Source organism: Engystomops pustulosus, chromosome 4 (genome assembly GCF_040894005.1).
Source record: "Engystomops pustulosus chromosome 4, aEngPut4.maternal, whole genome shotgun sequence".
Classification (NCBI taxonomy): Eukaryota; Metazoa; Chordata; class Amphibia; order Anura; family Leptodactylidae; genus Engystomops; species Engystomops pustulosus.
Window position 1 is genome coordinate 85,823,949 of NC_092414.1, and position 19,816 is coordinate 85,843,764.

The 19,816-nt window shown below is 40.1% G+C and overlaps 1 protein-coding gene across 3 annotated transcripts in view; it reads left to right on the forward strand.

Moving 5' to 3' along the window:
* Nucleotides 1–2,203: 2,203 nt before the first annotated feature.
* PLEKHG7 (pleckstrin homology and RhoGEF domain containing G7) overlaps nt 2,204–19,816 on the forward strand; it is a 59,105-nt gene continuing 41,492 nt past the window's right edge. Inside the window, exon 1 of one of the 3 annotated variants that reach the window (XM_072146556.1) lies at nt 2,204–2,258. The gene's annotated coding sequence lies outside the window, so the exon portion shown is untranslated. Of the gene's footprint in view, nt 2,259–12,852; nt 12,920–12,969; nt 13,197–19,816 lie in introns of those variants that run through there. The other 2 variants (XM_072146555.1, XM_072146554.1) reach the window with 2 other exon arrangements.

The window sequence follows — 19,816 nt, forward strand, 5'->3', positions numbered from 1 at the left end:
GGGAAGGCTCTGTAAAAACTGGCTTTTGATGGTTTATTTGTGTGGCTGTTGGCTACTGAGGGCAGGCTCTGTGACTACGGGCTATTGAGGGCACACATTGGGGTTACCAGGAGCAAACACTCTGACTTTTAGCTACTGGGCAGGCATTGGGGCTCCTGGGAGCAGGCTCTGTCACTATGGTCTACTGGGGGGAATCAGTGTGACTACTAATTACTGAGGGCAGACACTGGGTTTACTGTCTACTGGGCCCGGCACTGTGACTACTGGCTACTAGGAACATTACTGTTACTTCTGGAGGAATCACTGTGGCTACTGACCACTAGTGGAAGGCACTGTTTCTACTGGCCACTAAGGCAGGCTCTGTGTCAACTGGGGGAAGGCTTTGTGACTAATGGCTGCTCTTTGTTTACTGGCTACTTGGTGCAGGTTCTGTGAATACTGGCTACTGGGGGTAGGTGTTGTGACTACTGGCTACTAGCTGAAGGCTGGACTTCTGGCTATTGGGGGCTGGATTTTTATATTTATGGTTTTGTAAAGGGGCTGTATATGTCTATACATGAGTTAAATACAAAAAGGTTGATTTAAATAGTATATTAATATAATGTGCATTTTTAATATTGGAATCTTTAATTACAGTTGGTATCATTTATTTATCACGCCACACAATGGGATGGACTTCGCCCTGCCAAAATAGAGAGCCTGTTGTTAAAAATTTGAATTCCCCCCCTCCCCCCTTGAGCTACAGAATATAATGATGCTACATTATTAAAGATTAATTATTGTTTGCAAGTCTTGGGCCTTTTCAGCACAACAGTGATTTTTATGCATTTTGGATTTTTAACACACTCTTGGTTTTCCTAGTTTTGGCACATAGGGGCACATTTAATTACCCGGTCCATTCGCGTTCCAGCGGTGGCTTCTCGGACGAGCGTTCGGGTCTTCCGGCGATTCATGAAGGTCCTGCGCCTGATGTCCACCGGGTGTCGCTGCTGCGCCGAGGTCCGCCGAGTTGTGTCGGAGTTCACTGATCTCTTCCTGGTGCATGTGAGTATGGCCCGTGCGACCAATTTTTTGTTTTAAATGCGGCGGTTTTTCCGAATCCGTCGGGTTTTCGTTCGGCCACGCCCCCTGATTTCCGTCGCGTGCATGCCAGCCGATGCGCCACAATCCGATCGCATGCGCCAAAAAACCCGGGCAATTCATGGAAAATCGTCGCAAATCGGAAATATTCGGGTAACACGTCGGGAAAACGCGAATCGGGCCCTTAGTAAATGACCCCCATAGTCTGTGATGCAAATCACTAAGCAAAATAATAACATGTGAATAAACCCTTAAAAGTAATCTGTTAGCATGTTTGATCACACACAACTACAGACACACCTTTGTGTGTGTTGCTAGAAGCAGCAGGAATGTGAAATAATTGATTTATATTCCATGATTATAGATGGAATTTAAATATGCAATTGATTTATCGAAAATTGTAAGACATTTTATTGTGGTTTGGTAATCAAAGCTCTACAGATATTACATAAAGGTAAGGTTAATTCATTTTTGAAATGACAGACATTGCAAACAATCTAATTTCTTCTCACTTTCTGACAACCATATTTTTCAAAATGAAGATCGCACAACATGTTCTTACGAAAAATACCTTGAGGCTGCTGAGTATTTGTGTGGAAGATAACTGTGGATGACAGCACTGACTTGTAAACTTAACATATTATTATGAATATGTTAATTTATGAAGCTAAGCCAATATTAAAAATGAATAGGAACATTCAATACTAATAGAGTTTAGTTATTATTGATCTTCATTTTAAATACATTTTATTTGCTCGATTAATCTTCAGTTGTTTAAATACAAATTTACTTATTGAGAAACTATAATGTTCCTAGAATCTAAGTGTAAGGACTTCACTTTGGCGTTGTTCAGTAATATCCATCAATGCCTCACAAAGCCATTGATTTCTATGGGTATTTTCACATTGGCTTGTATTTTCACTGATCTGTTGTTCGTGTAAAAAATTATGAAACTTGTCCAATTTTTTTTACTGATGCGGATCAATGAAGGCTATAGAAGTCTATGGATTCGCAAAAAAAAAAAGGGATGAAACATCCATTTTTTTCACTGATTAGGCTGAGAAACCAGGTGTGAAGTTCTCTCACTCTATGATATAGGTGTGGCACCTACGTCATGTTCATGAAGAAGTACCCTGCAGATAGAAGATGAAGCCGCAAGCGCCCTGGCACAGCAGAAGGTAAATAATTTATTGTGCAGTCTGAACTCTGCATTATTAAAGGGAGGCCTCCTGAAATCTGCATTAATTAATACAGTAGGTACGGAAAGTATTAAGACCCCTTTTCATTTTTTACTCTTTGTTTCACTGCAGCCAACTGGTAATATCGAAAAAAGTTATTTTTTTACTCATTAATGTACAGACAAGAAAAACAGAAATTTCACATGGACATAAGTATTCAGACCCTTTGCCTCACGTGCAGTCCATTTCCATCTGACCCTCCTTGAGATGGTTCTACTCATTCATTGGAGTCCAGCTGTTTTTAAATAAACTGATTGAACTTAAAGGGAACATGACACCACATTTTTCACAAATACAGCTGGTGGCGGGTTCCCATAAATCACTAGTAACTAGGTGACACTCTTCTTTTAGCTAAAAATAGTTTCCCTCAGAATAACTATGTGATATATCAGTTTTTCTGGTTTAATAAATTAGCAAAAATATATACATTTCCGTTTTTTTTCCGTCAGAGGTACAGAGTGTACATTAATGAGCATAAAAAAAGATCTTTTTTGATCTTACCAATTGGCTGCAGTGAAACAAAGAGTGAAAAGAGGGGTCCAAATACTTTCCATACCCACTGTATATGTTAAATAAATGGAGATATCGCCTAACCAATTTCACACACTCCACCACTATGTCAGATAACCAATCACACACACCGGGGGGAGGGAGAAGCAGTGTGGGGCAGCCCCCGCAGGGAAGCCAAGTAGGATGATGAAGAGGAACAGTGCAGGAAAACACAGCACAGCTGATGTAACGGCAAATCAGCATTGGTCACTACACTGTCCCTCACCATTCTGCTGGCTTGTTTGAAGGGTAACACAGTGACAAATGCTATTGTAGATCAACTGGGATGCAGGTAGTGAACATTGCACATGGAACACCTAGACAGGAGATGCACGTTCATGTGATGGAATCCGACCAGAAGGGAAGACCTGTGCGACCATAGTCAGCAGTTTATGGTCGGATCCACAGGCAACCAAATGAAACAGTGAAGAACGGATGGAGACAGGTAATCTATATATATATATGTATCTGTGAAATGCTTGATTTTTATAACATCAAATTACAAAATTGTTATTTTTTTTTATATAATTAAGAATTTTTCCTCCATGAGAATACAGAATTCCCAAAAAGTGAAGTAATAATATAAAACATATCTTTTAATAAGTATAGCTTAAAATGACAATCAACACACCTTCAGCATTCCATGCCGAAACAGCCAGAACAAAAATGGCTGGATGGGCCATAACTATAGAGGGGTAACTAACGATATAAACCATATAAGGGATAAAAATAAATGGTTAAATCTTACCTGCAAGCATGGTGGCAGGAAAACAGGTGAGGAAGGCAGGCAGGAAGTCAGAGGAAATCGGTTGAAGATTAATAATAGGATTAGGATGGACCATCCCTGTAAGGCCCTAATGTTCAGTAAACTTGACCTTGTCATGCTCCACAAATTGAATCCTGCTCTTACAAGGGCAGTACCAAACTCACCCTTGTAGCTATGCTCACACTTGTACACCCTGACAACATCCTGACTCGTTTCTGGAGTTTCAGAGGAGGAAATGTGCAGGAGTCACATCCACATAGCCTGAATTAAAAAAAAAAACACCATTTGCATAAATGAAACACAGTGACGTAACTAGAGTCCTCTGGGCCCCAGGGCAAAATTTCCCACAGGGCCCCCCCTCACTATGCATAAAAACATTGAACTCCATCTACCAGTAGCCATAATCAATGTACCCCCATCCACCAGTAGCTATAATTAATGTCCCCCCATCCACCAGTAGCCATAATCAATGTCCCCCCCTCACCAGTAGCCATAATTAATGTCCCCATTCACTAGGAGCCATAATTAATGTCCCTCCATCGATCAGAAGCCATAATTAATGTCCCCCCTCACCAGTAGCCATAATTAATGTTTCCCCATCCACCAGTAGCCATAATTTATGTCCCCCCCCCACCAGTAGCCATAATTTTTGCCCCCCCCCTCACCAGTAGCCAAAATTAATGTCCCCATTCACTAGGAGACATAATTAATGTCCCCCCATCGACTAGAAGCCATAATTAATGTCCCCCCTCACCAGTAGCCATAATTACTGTCCCCCCTCACCAGTAGCCATAATTACTGTCCCCCCTCACCAGTAGCCATAATTAATGTCCCCCCCATCCACCAGTAACCATAATTAATGTCCCCCCTCACCAGTAGCCATAATTAATGTCCCCCCTCACCAGTAGCCATAATTAATGTCCCCCCATCCACCAGTAACCATAATTAATGTCCCCCCTCACCAGTAGCCATAATTAATGTCCCCCCTCATCAGTAGCCATAATTAATGTCCCCCCTCACCAGTAGCCATAATTATTGTCCCCCCATCTATCAGTAGCCATATTTAATGTCCCCCCATCTATCAGTAGCCATAATTATTGTCCCCCATCTATCAGTAGCCATAATTAATGTCACTCCATCACCATTAGCCATTATTAATGTCCCTCCATAGGTAATATCCCCCCAAATAGCTATTTCCTAACTTTCACCTATGCCCCCCCCCCCCAAATAAAATCGACCGCGCACATCGACCGCGCACCCCCTATGGCCACAAATAATAGTGTTCACATAAAAGAAACAAGCAAACTTCTCAAATAGACCAGAGCTAATAGTGCCAATAATACCAATAGTACTAATAATACTTCTATGCAACAGTATGAGCCATAGTTCCTGTATAACAATATTATTTATAATGCCACTATTCAACCAAATTGCCTATATGCAGGCATCTGCATAAACCCTGATATTGCTACTAGTGATCATGTAGTAGCACACAGCTTTAAGAGTTACAATTTATGAGAACAGGCTACAGTTTCAGCATGTCTGGATTACCATCTATAGGAAATGTGTTCACCTGTGTTGACATAAAATGACAAGCTGACATTAAATAAAGAAAGGTGCAAAAGGTAATACAGACTTGGACAACAAATGGACAAGTAGGTAAATCTCCGGTCATTACCTGTGTGTTTGTGAACACGTCAAACCCATCAATCCTTATTGGTGCTGCAGTTATATTGTAATATGATTTTATTTCTGAAAAGAAGAAAAATTGCCACAATTTCTGATTATTTAAATATCTACAATAGTAATTTTCAAGATATGCAAGGTTTCCTAGCTAATGGTCCAGTACAATATAATTTCTATGATTCAAATCCAATCTGAGCCAAGACACATGGAAAAAGCAAAGCTTTCTGTTACTCCCTGTTATAGAACAAAGCAACAGAAATTATATACTACAGGTGAACAGAAAGTCTTCTTTTCCACAGAAATCTGTGTTAGGCTGCATTCACACTACCGCAAGGGGGGCGTATATATGAGCGACGTATATATGGCCGATATACGTCCCCCATGGACGGCAATGGGAGAACGGCGCCCTACGGGACTGCTCCATGCCCCGTGAAAAAATAGGACATGTCCTATTTTTTCAGGGCATGCGGCGCCGTGCGCCATATATCCCGATGGAGAGGGGCGGGGGTGAGCAGCGCTCTCCCCCTCCTCCTCTCCCCGCGCTGCCGTGTGCCCGCCGTGCTACGGTACGGCGGGTACCGGTCGTGTGAATCCAGCCTTAAATGCAGAAATCTGCAGCTTTCATCACAATTTTGTAATATATAATAGAAAAAATTATAAGAGCTGCAGTGCATTTTTCCCACTTTAAGTAATAGAAGGGCATGCTGAAAACTCCAGAACACAGATGTGAATAAAGTTTAAGAAGGTGCTTCTGGCATTAAAACGGGAATCTGTCATTGCTTTGGTATGGTTGGAAAGTAAGAGTTCTTCATACAGAGTGTTTGCCAATTAAGGCTGACTTTTAGAAATGTGGGGTCCTATAGCCATTGACGCTCCGCTGGAGGATTTTGGGAGATATGCAAATACATTTTCCATGATGGGATAAGAAAAACATTTCCACTGTGCTACCTTGTTAGGCACCTTTAGCATCAAGCATGACTTTCAAGAAGCCTAATGGCATGATGCAGGATTAAAGCCAAACCAGAATATCTATTGCAGAAGGAACAGACTTCCAGGTCTAGACAGCACTGTTTTGTTGTCTTTGCATCCCATCAGTACAGTGTAGGAAACTGGTTCAGCAGAGTTAGAGGCCTTTGACTAGCTAGGGTCAGGGAGTAATGGCTCTTCTTATGGAGACTTTGCCTTTTCATTAACCCATCCTGGAAAATGTATTTGTACAGTATATTTCTAATTGCTGTGTGAAAACAGAAAAAAGGGACCGACTTAAAGATATTGATATGGTTTTGTTTATGCAAAATTCTAGTTCATTAGGTGCAGTGCAAGGTAAACACTTTATGATCCTGGACTCCTCTCCATTTTGTGCACACATTCATTAGTTTTTCATATTAATGAGTGCCAAATGCTACTGATTGACAGCTTTCTCCCTATGGGAGAAAAAAGGGACCGACTTAGGACATAGGGAGAAAGCTGTCAATCAGTAGCATTTGGCACTCATTAATATGAAAAACTAATGAATGTGTGCACAAAATGGAGAGGAGTCCAGGATCATAAAGTGTTTACCTCGCACTGCACCTAATGAACTAGAATTTTGCATAAACAAAACCATATCAATATCTTTAAGTCGGACAAGACAAATATATCAGGAAGTTCATTCAGGACTATTGATGGGAATAAAGCGAAAACTCCATGACTGGATCCCCTCTTAACTACTTAAAAACCCATAATACACAATTTTATCAGGAAGGAAAAGATTTTCCTTATGGAGATTGTCTTTGCATCCCACCTTTTCAGGTTTACAGAATCTTAAAGGCCATGCTTGCCCTGCTGGGGATTACTTAGTAAGGAATATGAAAATAAGCTTTCCAGGGTAGGGAAAGGAAACATCCAGTAATACCTTGAATGAGCTCGCTTAGTTAATAAAAATGTAGTGACATGGCATTAAAACCAGTAAGTATTTTCCAAACTGAATAGACTCCCTACTGTTCACAGGGCTGCTGTACACAAGATATGAGTGCATCTAAACGGTGCAGTGTAAGGAACTGGTTTGGCTAGGTCAAAGGCCATAGACGTTAGTCGGGAAGGGATTCATTTCCCTTATGGACATCATCATACACACATCAATTTCCAACATGTTCATGCTATTATTATGGGATGTCTGTGTACAATACAGGGGAGCATAATAGTAAATAAAAAAAACTGCAACTCCCACCATGCCCCCAGGCTATTATGATGGGAGGATAATTTGAGGAAGGCATACAATGAGAAAACAATTCACAACATATCCATTGCTAAAAGATCTAATCCTTTAGATAATGGGGGGTCAGTTATCATGACTTGTATACCCTGTGCCTTGTTTACTGCATTGCAAAGCATGAAATTGTCACAGAACAGAGTTTATCTATTGTCTGTGCCAGAATCCTGGTTAAGGTTATAGCTGAGATCTGTGCCAAGGTGAAACATCTGGGTTTCCACATGCGTCTGGGGCTGAAATATCAACTCTGTCACCCTTCTTCTCCACACAAAGGACACGGTAAAGGAGCTCTGCCTCCTTATAGGTCTTCCAGCTGTTACTTTTCTATTCCATCACATAGCCACACCCCTCTAACAACTTCAACATCCCCCCCCCTGCGCTCATAGGAATATCACTGACACCATGACAGGTCCTTTAATGACACAAGGGAACCTGATAAAGCTGCAGCATTTTCCCTTTAAATGATTTCTGTATATTGCCTTTAAATAGGCTATTATTCCCCTTGTGACAAATTGTTAAGACTAATTGTGTGTGTCTAACATGTGTAAATTTGAAACATTCTATTAAGACTTCCTTTAATATACACTCACCGGCCACTTTATTAGGTACACCATGCTAGTAACGGGTTGGACCCCCTTTTGCCTTCAGAACTGCCTCAATTCTTCGTGGCATAGATTCAACAAGGTGCTGGAAGCATTCCTCAGAGATTTTGGTCCATATTGACATGATGGCATCACACAGTTGCCGTAGATTTGTCGGCTGCACATCCATGATGCGAATCTCCCGTTCCACCACATCCCAAAGATGCTCTATTGAATTGAGATCTGGTGACTGTGGAGGCCATTTGAGTACAGTGAACTCATTGTCATGTTCAAGAAACCAGTCTGAGATGATTCCAGATTTATGACATGGCGCATTATCCTTCTGAAAGTAGCCATCAGATGTTGGGTACATTGTGGTCATAAAGGGATGGACATGGTCAGCAACAATACTCAGGTAGACTGTGGCGTTGCAACGATGCTCAATTGGTACCAAGGGGCCCAAAGAGCGCCAAGAAAATATTCCCCACACCATGACACCACCACCACCAGCCTGAACCGTTGATACAAGGCAGGATGGATCCATGCTTTCATGTTGTTGGCGCCAAATTCTGACCCTACCATCCGAATGTCGCAGCAGAAATCGAGACTCATCAGACCAGGCAATGTTTTTCCAATCTTCTACTGTCCAATTTCGATGAGCTTGTGCAAATTGTAGCCTCAGTTTCCTGTTCTTAGCTGAAAGGAGTGGCACCCGGTGTGGTCTTCTGCTGCTGTAGCCCATCTGCCTCAAAGTTCGACGTACTGTGCGTTCAGGGATGCTCTATTGCCTACCTTGGTTGTAACGGGTGGCGATTTGAGTCACTGTTGCCTTTCTATCAGCTCGAACCAGTCTGCCCATTCTCCTCTGACCTCTGGCATCAACAAGGCATTTGGATCTGGATGTTTTTTCTTTTTCGGGCCAATCTCTGTAAACCCTAGAGATAGTTGTGCGTGAAAATCCCAGTACATCAGCAGTTTCTGAAATACTCAGACCAGCCCTTCTGGCACCAACAACCATGCCACGTTCAAAGGCACTCAAATCACCTTTCTTCCCCATACTGATGCTCGGTTTGAACTGCAGGATATTGTCTTGACCACGTCTACATGCCTAAATGTACTGAGTTGCTGCCATGTGATTGGCTGATTAGAAATTAAGTGTTAACGAGCAGTTGGACAGGTGTACCTAATAAAGTGGCCGGTGAGTGTATATAGCTGTATTATTATATTCCACAAATCTTTTTCTAGGGCTTGTAGGAATTTCCTTATGAAACAGTGAAGACTGAACAAACCGGATGACATGCAAGGTTCCCACTAATAAACAGGTGCGCTCAGGATCTGTGGTGTGGAATTTACATCAAGGTTCTCCATTCAGGCTATTAAGCCACCTGCATGGAAACATGTGCTCAGCCTAAGTAATATGTCTTTATAATGTGTAATTTACTCAACAATGGACAGCTCAAATCACATAGGCAACCTTTTGTAAAGTATTTGCCAGGCTGGTGACCATGAAAAATCTGCTTTAATTTCCATTTCCCTACCTCTACTTGTATCAAATGGTATGAATGAAATTCTCTATGGAAGAAATATTTCAAAATTCATTGGAACAAAATATTTTTTTCTAGTTTTGGGGAATCATAGGTCCACAAGTACATAAAGTACACACTCACTTTCACAATTACTCATTGTTCTGATGGTGAAACATTGGATATAATAGCAGGTTCTAAAAAATCCACATTGACTTTGTGATAGTATACATCAGCCATCTCAACATGATCCGCTGCTTTATAACTATATTTTCTGCTAAACTAATTCTGTGAAGATAATTTAGTTCTGCTTGTGGTTAGAGCTCCATGTATCTGCTGATCAGTTCCCTTTAACCATTTCTCTACCCTTGACGCCATCATTTTGATTTCATTTTATGGGCTGTGATGGTGGTTTTAAGAAAATTAGATAGATAAAAGATAGATAGAGATAGATAGCGGCTTTAACCCCTTCCCGACGCGCGCCGCATATTGCAGCAAAGGCTTACCGGTAACACCCGCGATCGGTGCTAGCGCATGGGCGCCGCCATCTTGTCGTGGATCGCTGCTCCCCGATGACGTCACGGGGAGCGGCGATCCGTCGCCATGGTAACCTCGGGTGTTCCGAATACCCGAGGCTACTTCGTTTTAACCCATGCATTACAATGTGCTAATTGCACATTGTAATGCATGGGGAGTAAAATCCACATATACTGCCATACTGTAGTATGGCAGTATATGATAGGATCGATCAGTCTACCTAGGGTTAGAGTACCCTAGGGAGTCTGAAAAATAGTAAAAGTAAAAATAAAAAAAAGTTTAAAAAAAAAATTATAATAAAAAAACCTAAAAATTCAAATCACCCCCCTTTCCCTAGAACTGATATAAAAATAAATAAACAGTAAAAATCATAAACACATTAGGTATCGCCGCATCCGAAAATGCCTGATCTATCAAAATATGATAATGTTTTTTCACTATGTTTAACCCCGTAACGGAAAATAGCGTCCAAAGTCGAAAATGGCATTTTTTTGCCATTTTGAAAAATATAAAAAAATTAATAAAAAGTGATCAAAAGGTCGCAAAGTCCCAAAAATGATAGTAATGAAAACACCATCAAAATTCGCAAAAAATGACACTATCCACAGCTCCGTACACCAAAGTATGAAAAAGTTATTGGCCCCAGAAGATGGCAAAATAAAAAAAAAATATTTTGTACAGGAGGTTTTAATTTTTTTAAATGTATGAAAACCTATGCAAATTTGGTATCCACATGATCGTACCGACCCAAAGAATAAAGTAGACATGTCATTTGGGGCGCTCAGTGAAAGCTGTAAAATCCAAGCCCACAAGAAAAAGTCACAAATGTGGTTTTTCACCATTTTCACTGCATTTGGAATTTTTTTCCCGCTTCCCAGTACACGCCATAGAATATTAAATGCCGTCACTATGAAGTGCAATTTGTTACGCAGAAAATAAGCCATAACACAGCTCTTTATGTGGAAAAATAAAAAAGTTATAGATTTTTGAAGTTGGTGAGTGAAAAATGGAAGTGAAAAAACTAAAAAAGGCCAAGTCGTTAAGGGGTTAAAGCCTCAGGCAATATGACTGGGATGGGTCACTTAATCATGAGACTATAGAGTAGCCAAAAAGACTATAGCTTACTAGATGATTGAGGACCAGAAGGGCCATAGGAATGAGGGGAGCACACTATCACAACAACCTTGGAGTGGTGCATTAGTAGTGTCTCTGTGAGTCGTAAAGCATTTAGTTTGAGTGTTCCAGCATTGCAGTGATATGGAACCTAAAGATACATATGATTGTACTTGACACGTGTATGCACCTCCATCCGTAATGCACATGTATCCATCAAGCTTTTAACTAAATTTTGCTGTAAGGTTACATGTTGGATCCCCTCTCTGCACTTTGCAGGCTTTATTCCATAAAGATCAAAGTTATCCCAATTTAGCTTGTGCTGGATGACTACTATACAAACGAAGGATTGTAAACCAAGCACAGTGACATACTGGTGTGTGGACCCTCTGGCAGGATCTGCTCTTCTTTTAGCTTCTTATGCCATGGCTTTTAAGAAAACATGCTTTAAAATTATTCAAATGAAGCTCCGTAGGCTTGTTTACATAATTCTAAAGCGTTTTTTTTTTTTAAAACCAGGGAATAAGAAGATAAATGAAGAGCAGATCCTGCCAGAGGGGGACCACACCAGTATGTTAGTGTGCTTGGTTTACAATCCTTCGTTCTGGTGGTAGATGTCCTTTAAAGTTGATGAAAAATTGTTTGTTGAGTGAAATTTAACAATGGACAGACCAGCATATGAACTAAATAGTGTAAAGCGGAGTCAGCAGATCATTTGAAGGGATTTTCTGTCCCCATGGGTGAATTTAAACTTGCTTCTGCCTGAGGCGAGCTATAGAATGGTGCCCCCCTCTGCCATATCCAGTAATATAACAGGTTATTGTTTAATTAGTGGGTTCTTCATGCAGTATCTCACACCAATGCTGACATCAGGTGTGAAGAGACACTATTTTTAAGTGGCAGGTCCTGCTTTAAAGCAGGTGACTGCCCCCCATCTTGCTGCAAGTGGTGCTGGCTGAGGCGAGAGGCTCAACTCGCTTCATGGCTGGTGCATCCCTGTCTGTCCCCTATCCATTTTTCATAGTAATGACCTATCCACAGAATAGGTCATCAGAATGTGATAGGTGGGGTTCTACATCTAGACCGTAGACCAATCGGCTTTTCCTGTAGCTTGAGAGAGTCAGATCCTATAAAGTGGACACATGCATAAAGCTTGCATCAACACTCAATTTTTACACAAATACTATTGCAATTTTATTTCTCTATGTGCAGAACACAGCGGTTTTCCAGATTGGAAAATTGGTGATCCTTCACTGTATATGATGTTTTTGCATCTGTGAATTATAGGTTATACTTTAATAACAAGAAAACCCCAAATACAATATCACTTCCATTTCTGCAGTCATTTGACGGTATGGTGCACAACCCTACATTTAACTGTAAAGCACCTGTGGAAAGTTGCACCATGCTTGGTGCGGACATTGTTGCTTTTCTTGAAAAACTCCAGCAATGATTGGAAGAAAAAGTCTATTTCTGTCATGGAATGAGCAGCTCACCTTTAAGGGTGGGGATAGACAAGAGTAGAGTGCTGCTGTGAATTAGGACCAGTTCTGTCAGTGACTCTATACCTGATTGACCTGTTCCCTGACGTATGAGTAAGTAATTGGAGAAAAATTAGAAATGTACTGATTTACTGCAGAAAACGGGAAAATCATATGAATGGTTTTTATCCTGGAATCAGAAGGCAGCCGGGACATAGATATTGCTCTGTCACAGAGGAGGAGGAGGCTTTCCCATAGTCACAGGAATGCACAGAAACAGTCGGGTGTGTGCCGGCTGCTCCCTCACTGACTGACACACAGGGGATTTACTACAGAGAAGTGAAAAACAAGCTGCAACCTTGTGACACGGAATGGTGAAACCCTTCAAACCGTAAGTCTGACAAATGCCACACAGGATTGAGAGGAGTGTTACTCGTGCTGGGCGCTTGACTCGGTGAAGGGCTTTTATCAAATTTACCTCAGACAATGTTTTGCAGCAAGGAATCCTTACTTAATGGATAGATGTTGCACTTTTTGGGGGCACCCTATTTAGAAAGCCATGTGGCATTCACTACTCCAAAACACATCTCCGTCTGGCAAGATAACATATTAATTCTGCATTATTTCAGTATTCATAACCACTTTCCATTCTTACTGTGATATTCATTTTATAACTTTGGCATCTTTGCCTCTTTACTACAATGTTCTACACATAGCATACGTTTAGTTTCTAACCCCTTTATATTGTACATGTTCTATTGTGGTGAACATGGCAATTAACTAAACCAGTTTTAATGGCTTCGGGTCATTATTGGGTGTGATAATCGTCACCTGAGTGGCACTGAATGTGTGAGGGTTGTTTTTATACCTAACCTTTTTTACCAACCAAACTTTATTTCTACAGCGACATCATATAAAGAACAAAAAATTATTATTACACATGGCAATCCCTTTTCACAATGAAGCAGCTATAGGGATTAGCTGATCTCCATGGTTGTGCTTCTAACACCTTCAATGAACTCACGTCTCTAAGGAAAGATGCATGTAGGCACACACATTATTACCATATTAGTACCTTATGGTACCTCGTTACTATATACATTTTTGAAGGAGTATGTAGGAGATCTGTTCCTCATTGATTTTAATGGGTGTCATTTAATTTGTCACCCATGTAAAGAAATAGCTGAGATTTATTGAGTTGGTTAAATGAGTGTCCCACCAATGATCCCTTCTGAGCTTCTGCAAGTCCCATCAACATGAATCTGTAAGTTTGAATTTTCTGCTACAAATCGTCCACGTGCGAATTCTGTCTTATTAATTGATGGTATTTTGTTGTCACAATGGCAGTATTACCCGTGACGGTATCCCTAGTAATCCTACAATGACTCCACTCTAATGTGTATGCTTAAGAGGTTTTACAATAGGACTGGAAGAGATATAATCTAATGAATCAGAAATAAAGTTCTTTGCATCAGGCTTAATGTTTACAGTCATATTATATTAAGTTCACATTAAACAGCCATTTAATAAAGGGACAGATGTAAACTATGAATGGCATGTCATTAGTCATACATTTATTGGGTTCAGTGCACTTATATGGCTAGTAAAGAAGTATTTCTATAATGCACTGTAATAGGCCTCTCCTAGTTGTAAAGAAAAAAAGCTTAAGCAGGGTGTGATGTTTGGACGACAACCAATTAAGTCATTCCTTTTATGGCTGTTAAATGAGGGGTATTAATTCATGTAAACCTACATATTGGACACGTGAAAGAGCCGCAAAACTTTCTCTTCTGTGAGAAAATCTTTTTCATTGCTGAAGGGATTATATAACATAATGGTCTCTTGTACTTTGCCGGCTTCCATTTTCATTTGACTCTCGTTATTGTTGTGATGATTCTATATTTTGCAATAAAAACATGTTTAAAGGATTCATATCATATGTCATCTATTGTTAATACCAGGTGGAATACACCTCCATAGTACATTGGCATTGGGACAGAGCTGGGGAAATCTGAGGAGTTAGGTAATGGATGCATTTAGAACTTAAACAATAGACAAATGTTGGTCAAAGTAACTTATTTGGGCTATGATCTATTATGTGTGGGAGTCGTCTGATTACCTTCCATTGGCAGATGACAGGAAAAAAATCTTATGACATTTTATTGATTAGTTGTAGCCATGGAGGATCAGAAATAGCTTATTCCCATTTCCTATTGATGACTTCTATAATGGCTTATACTTTGCCAATATGAATTTTAATGGTGTCTATAGAATTTAAGACAAAGATAATGGATCCAGCAATCTTATTTTTTTTTAAAGAGTCCTTTATTTCATAATAATAAAAATTCATTGAGACAAAAATATGAAGTATAGAATACAAGCTTGTATCCAGTTATGAAACAGGCAATAACCTATGCGTTTCAGACATCATAAATTAGCGTCCTTACTCATGGTTCAACTAACTAAAGCTCATTTAAATACCCCACCACACCTGAAGGGAGGACCCAATGCGCATGCTTCTAACCCATTAGTACAAAACTCAAATACACATTTTCAACAGTGATACAAAAACCTAATATAAATAGATGGTATCAGTACAATTAATTAAGACCTTTTGGATGTCTTGTGTCTTACAGAGTTTGTTGGTTTTATCCCCTTCCCTTCCTTGGTTGAACTTGATGGACAAGTGTCTTTTTTCAACCGTATAAACTATGAAACTATGAAACTATAAATCTCTGTCAAGAAATGCTTAAAGAAGAGAAATTTCTTGTAAGTGTATTATCTGTCTTCGATGCACCCTTAACAGATAGCCAGGTAGATTTTAATCTATCAGTATTGCTCCTTTACAATGAATCGGAAACAACATTCCCTATAGTTCGGTTTCTACGTGCCACAAAACGACCTGTTAAGGGTTCATACCCGTGTGGTGGCAGAAGGTATGGTCTGTAAATACATATACACTTCCAAAGCCTTCTTTTCATGTAGTAATGGTCAGGAATTCCCAAATATTGGAATGGTTAATTGCAACTGCCAGTATGTTATGCTCTTGGCCACATGCACACTCTGTTGGCTGCAATATGAAAGCAGCACCGTTAGGAAAAAAAAGTATATCTGAACATGTTAATCAAACATCGAAGACAGATAACAGATAAGACAGAAATATCTCTTCTTTATCTTAGCATTGTGACCACTGGACCCCACTGAACCACCACGGACGATGACATAAGCTGATCCAAGTGGTACCTGGTTTTCACCAGAGCCCACCGCAAAGCGGGTTGGACTTGCTGCGGTGTGGTACCACCAGGTTGTTCCACAGGTGCGACTTTGTCCGCGGTGAAGGTCAGGACAGAGCAACAGGTCAGGGCAGGCGGTCAGCCTTTAACTAAATCCTGGAATGGCCATCACCAGTCAGCGGTGCACTGACCCTTTAAATTGTTGCGAGCTGGCCCGCATGCCCTAGGAGTCGGGGATGCGCACACACAGCCGCGGGAGCCGAAATAGTAATGGGGACAGGTGAGTAGCGTGGGCGCTGCGCTGGCGGGCATGAGGGGCACTGTGAGACCTCAACCCGTGATATGGGTCGCGGGAGCACCTGTGACAAGCATTTCTTGACAGAACACAACAGAGATTTATCTTACTTGCATTATGCCTATAGAGGGGGTTGTACCTCCAGCAAGGGAAGTGGATAAAACCCACAAACTCCGTAATCGGGAGATATATTTCCGAAACGATAGGTTCATACTGATACCATGTATTTATATTAGGTTTTTGTAGCACCGTTGAATATGTGTATTATATATAAGGGGCTCCCAGCACAAACCTACGACCACAGAGCATAGAATAGGTAAGGTGCTGGACAGGGCTGGACGGCTAGAACAACAGGGGAGTGAATAAATTAAAAGACAAGGTGCTCTGAGGTGCTCCAGTGACATAGCTCGAACTCTATATAGCCGCAATCGTAGCATATAGTTACTCAGGAACTTCTTAGTAGGACAGTAAACCTAGTAGTTGTACAATAGGTTACAAATTTCGAATATGTAGGAAATTTAAGAAAATCCTTTGCCAGTCTGACTTTTTATGTATCTGCTTTATCTAAGCAAATGAATCACTAAATAATTACAATAACTGTATTTCTAAATTCATAAAGTGCCTTCATCTTCTGCCGCTCTTTATATTTTGTGGGATAAATATACCATAACATATATAATGAGACATTATAAAGTTTTAATCGGTAATAGTAATGAGTTCATTGGAAACAGCTTACAATCTTTGAAATGTGATATCATAAGAATTAAAGAAAGACCCAACCTTGTCCCCATTGTTGGACTAATGACTGCCTCATGATCAGTGTAAGTTGGTTTAAAAATCACAATGTTTGCTGGAGAAAACACATAATAGCGCTGGAAGGCATATTAGCAATAGAAATCAAAGCTTGTGATGTTATCTCACTGGACAGGATGACACATATATATATGGCTCAGGGGGAAAATTACATACATAAAAGGCAAACAGACAAGCAGTAAGGCAACATGTTGGAGGCTGGAGGACAGAGGTTAAAACACAGACAATGAAGGTAAACAGACACTAAATGACTTGGTCGGTCATTAACCAGAAGACATGGTCACGGAGAAACATTATAAAGAGTCATTTACTAGTGATAAGTATAAGATAATGCATGGGTACCACACTGTCATTCTATTTCAGGTAACCAAATATGCAACCTTCAGCTTGTATAACCTGATATGACAATGAAACAGATGTGTGTATTTGCTTGGTATTAGAAAATTGATAAAAAAACATGTGGTTGTCGTTTATTACCCATGTTACCTTAGTAAAGATATAGCATTTAATCAACTAAAACAAGAAAGTAGTGATGAGGCATTACAGGATTAAGAGAGAAAAATTCACTCTGTAGAAGGTTAATAAAGGCAGTAAAAACAGAGACTGAGATTATTCTCTGGTTACATAAATAAGTAGAACATAAAATCAAAAGTGTTGGCCCTCTGATGAATTATCTGGGTGTAATAATTGAAGGAGATAAGGCAAAAGACAGCAAGCCTTTATAGCACTCCTGATAGTATAGTGACGATTCTGTTCCATCAGGCAGAATATTTCATGACAACTCCTTTTGTCTCTGATGTATCACTGCAGAATTTATACCCAGATGTCTTTAGTTTTTGCCCCACTGCACCCCTAAACGACTACAGTTGCTCACTCGTGAAAGATTATTAATAGCTATACAGAAGCCACCTAACCAATTTATACAAAGTGTCTACAATCAAGGTATTTACAGGTATATCATGAAATTTGCTGTACCCCATTAATTATCAATTTGGATACACTTCCTCCAACAATATTGTCTTTTCTAAAAATTAAAAGAGTAACATACCTCTTGCAAGTGATCCTCCTGTTGATGGGATCTGACCACGCTTGGGAAGGTTGACATAGGGGATGAAATGATGTCCTTGCCCAATTTGCATCATGGAGAGGGCACATAGTGAGTTCTCTCAGCACATATGTTAAGGATGCACAAACAACTAATTTTATAGCACAGGGCTGTCAATATATTTTGGCAGGGGCCTGAGGATACCCTGACCTGTGTGCCACATTGTGGGCCCATGTTCTGACAGCATTTGAAGCATGTCACTGGAAAGATTCTGTTTCTTTGGATTGATACAAGGATAATGGGGTGCTCATATTTATAAAATGGCTAGAAATCATCATTAATTAAACTTACTCAAACTGGAATGTACCATTGGTACTACAATGGTTATTTGGGGATTTAAACCCATTGTGCAGTGATTGATAAAATATTAAAAACAAGTGGTTTGTTTTATTATTGTTCTTAATGACCTGACCTGGGGTTTACAGTGGCAAATTTCAATATTTATGGATGATACTGTGCTCTGTAACAGACAGAATATAGAATATAATATTAAAGAGTGATTTGTGAAATCTGGAAATGTAGGCAGAGACATTGGCAGTAAGGCTATGCACATGAGCAGATGAAACTAAATTTCATGATAAGAACATAGATTTGCCATTATACAAATTACAACTAGACATGGAATATTGTGTACCATTGTGGGCACAAGTATAAATAAAGCACAAATAAAGGAGCTGAGCTGGGATATGTGCAGAAGAGAGCATGAAAGCTGAGTAATCTAGCTACGTGGTGCAAATATGTAAATGGACTATACATAGCTCTTTCACACCAAGGCTTGTGGCCAAAATAAGCAGGCATTCTCTATGCCCCAAAGAAAAGACGGTTGTACCGAAGCCATAAACAGGGATTCTTTTCATTGTAATCGCAGTGAGACCACAAAACTATCTGGCCCCACATTTTGTTATGGCTGATACTTTGCATATGCTCATATTCTTGATCCAGGGAGTTTTCTGCATTGTTTTTGAATTGCTTTTATGTTGTAATATGCAATGTACATAAATGGGCCTTAGGGGCACTATAAGGAGTCTATTTTCCATATGAAAAGATTAGTACTATGAATAAAACCTTTTAGTTGGGAAACCTGGTACAGATAATAATACAAATAATTCCTTTATTTAGATAGCGCACACAGATTATGCAGCGATGCACAGAGTTTTACCAAATCAGTCCCTGTCCCCTTGGGGCTCACAATGTAATCAACCTACCAGTATGTTTTGGAGTGTGGGAAGAAACCAGAGGACCCGGAGGAAACCCACGCAAACACGGAGAGAACATACAAACTCTTTGCAGATTTTGACCTAGATGGGACTTGAACCCAGGACCCTAGTGCAACACTGTAGTGCTAATTACTGAGCCACCATGCTGCCCAGATTTTGCTTTGGGGTCAGGCGCTCCCAGTTACTTTAAGGAACGCATTTTATTCAATGAACTGAAGCATGTGAGTCTCTATTAAATTAAAATATGACGTCAAGACAGAATACATTTTATTACAAATAATGTTTTCCTTTATAACTAGTATGTACTAGCCTTCTGCCTAAAAAAATTAACCAAATATTACATTTTCT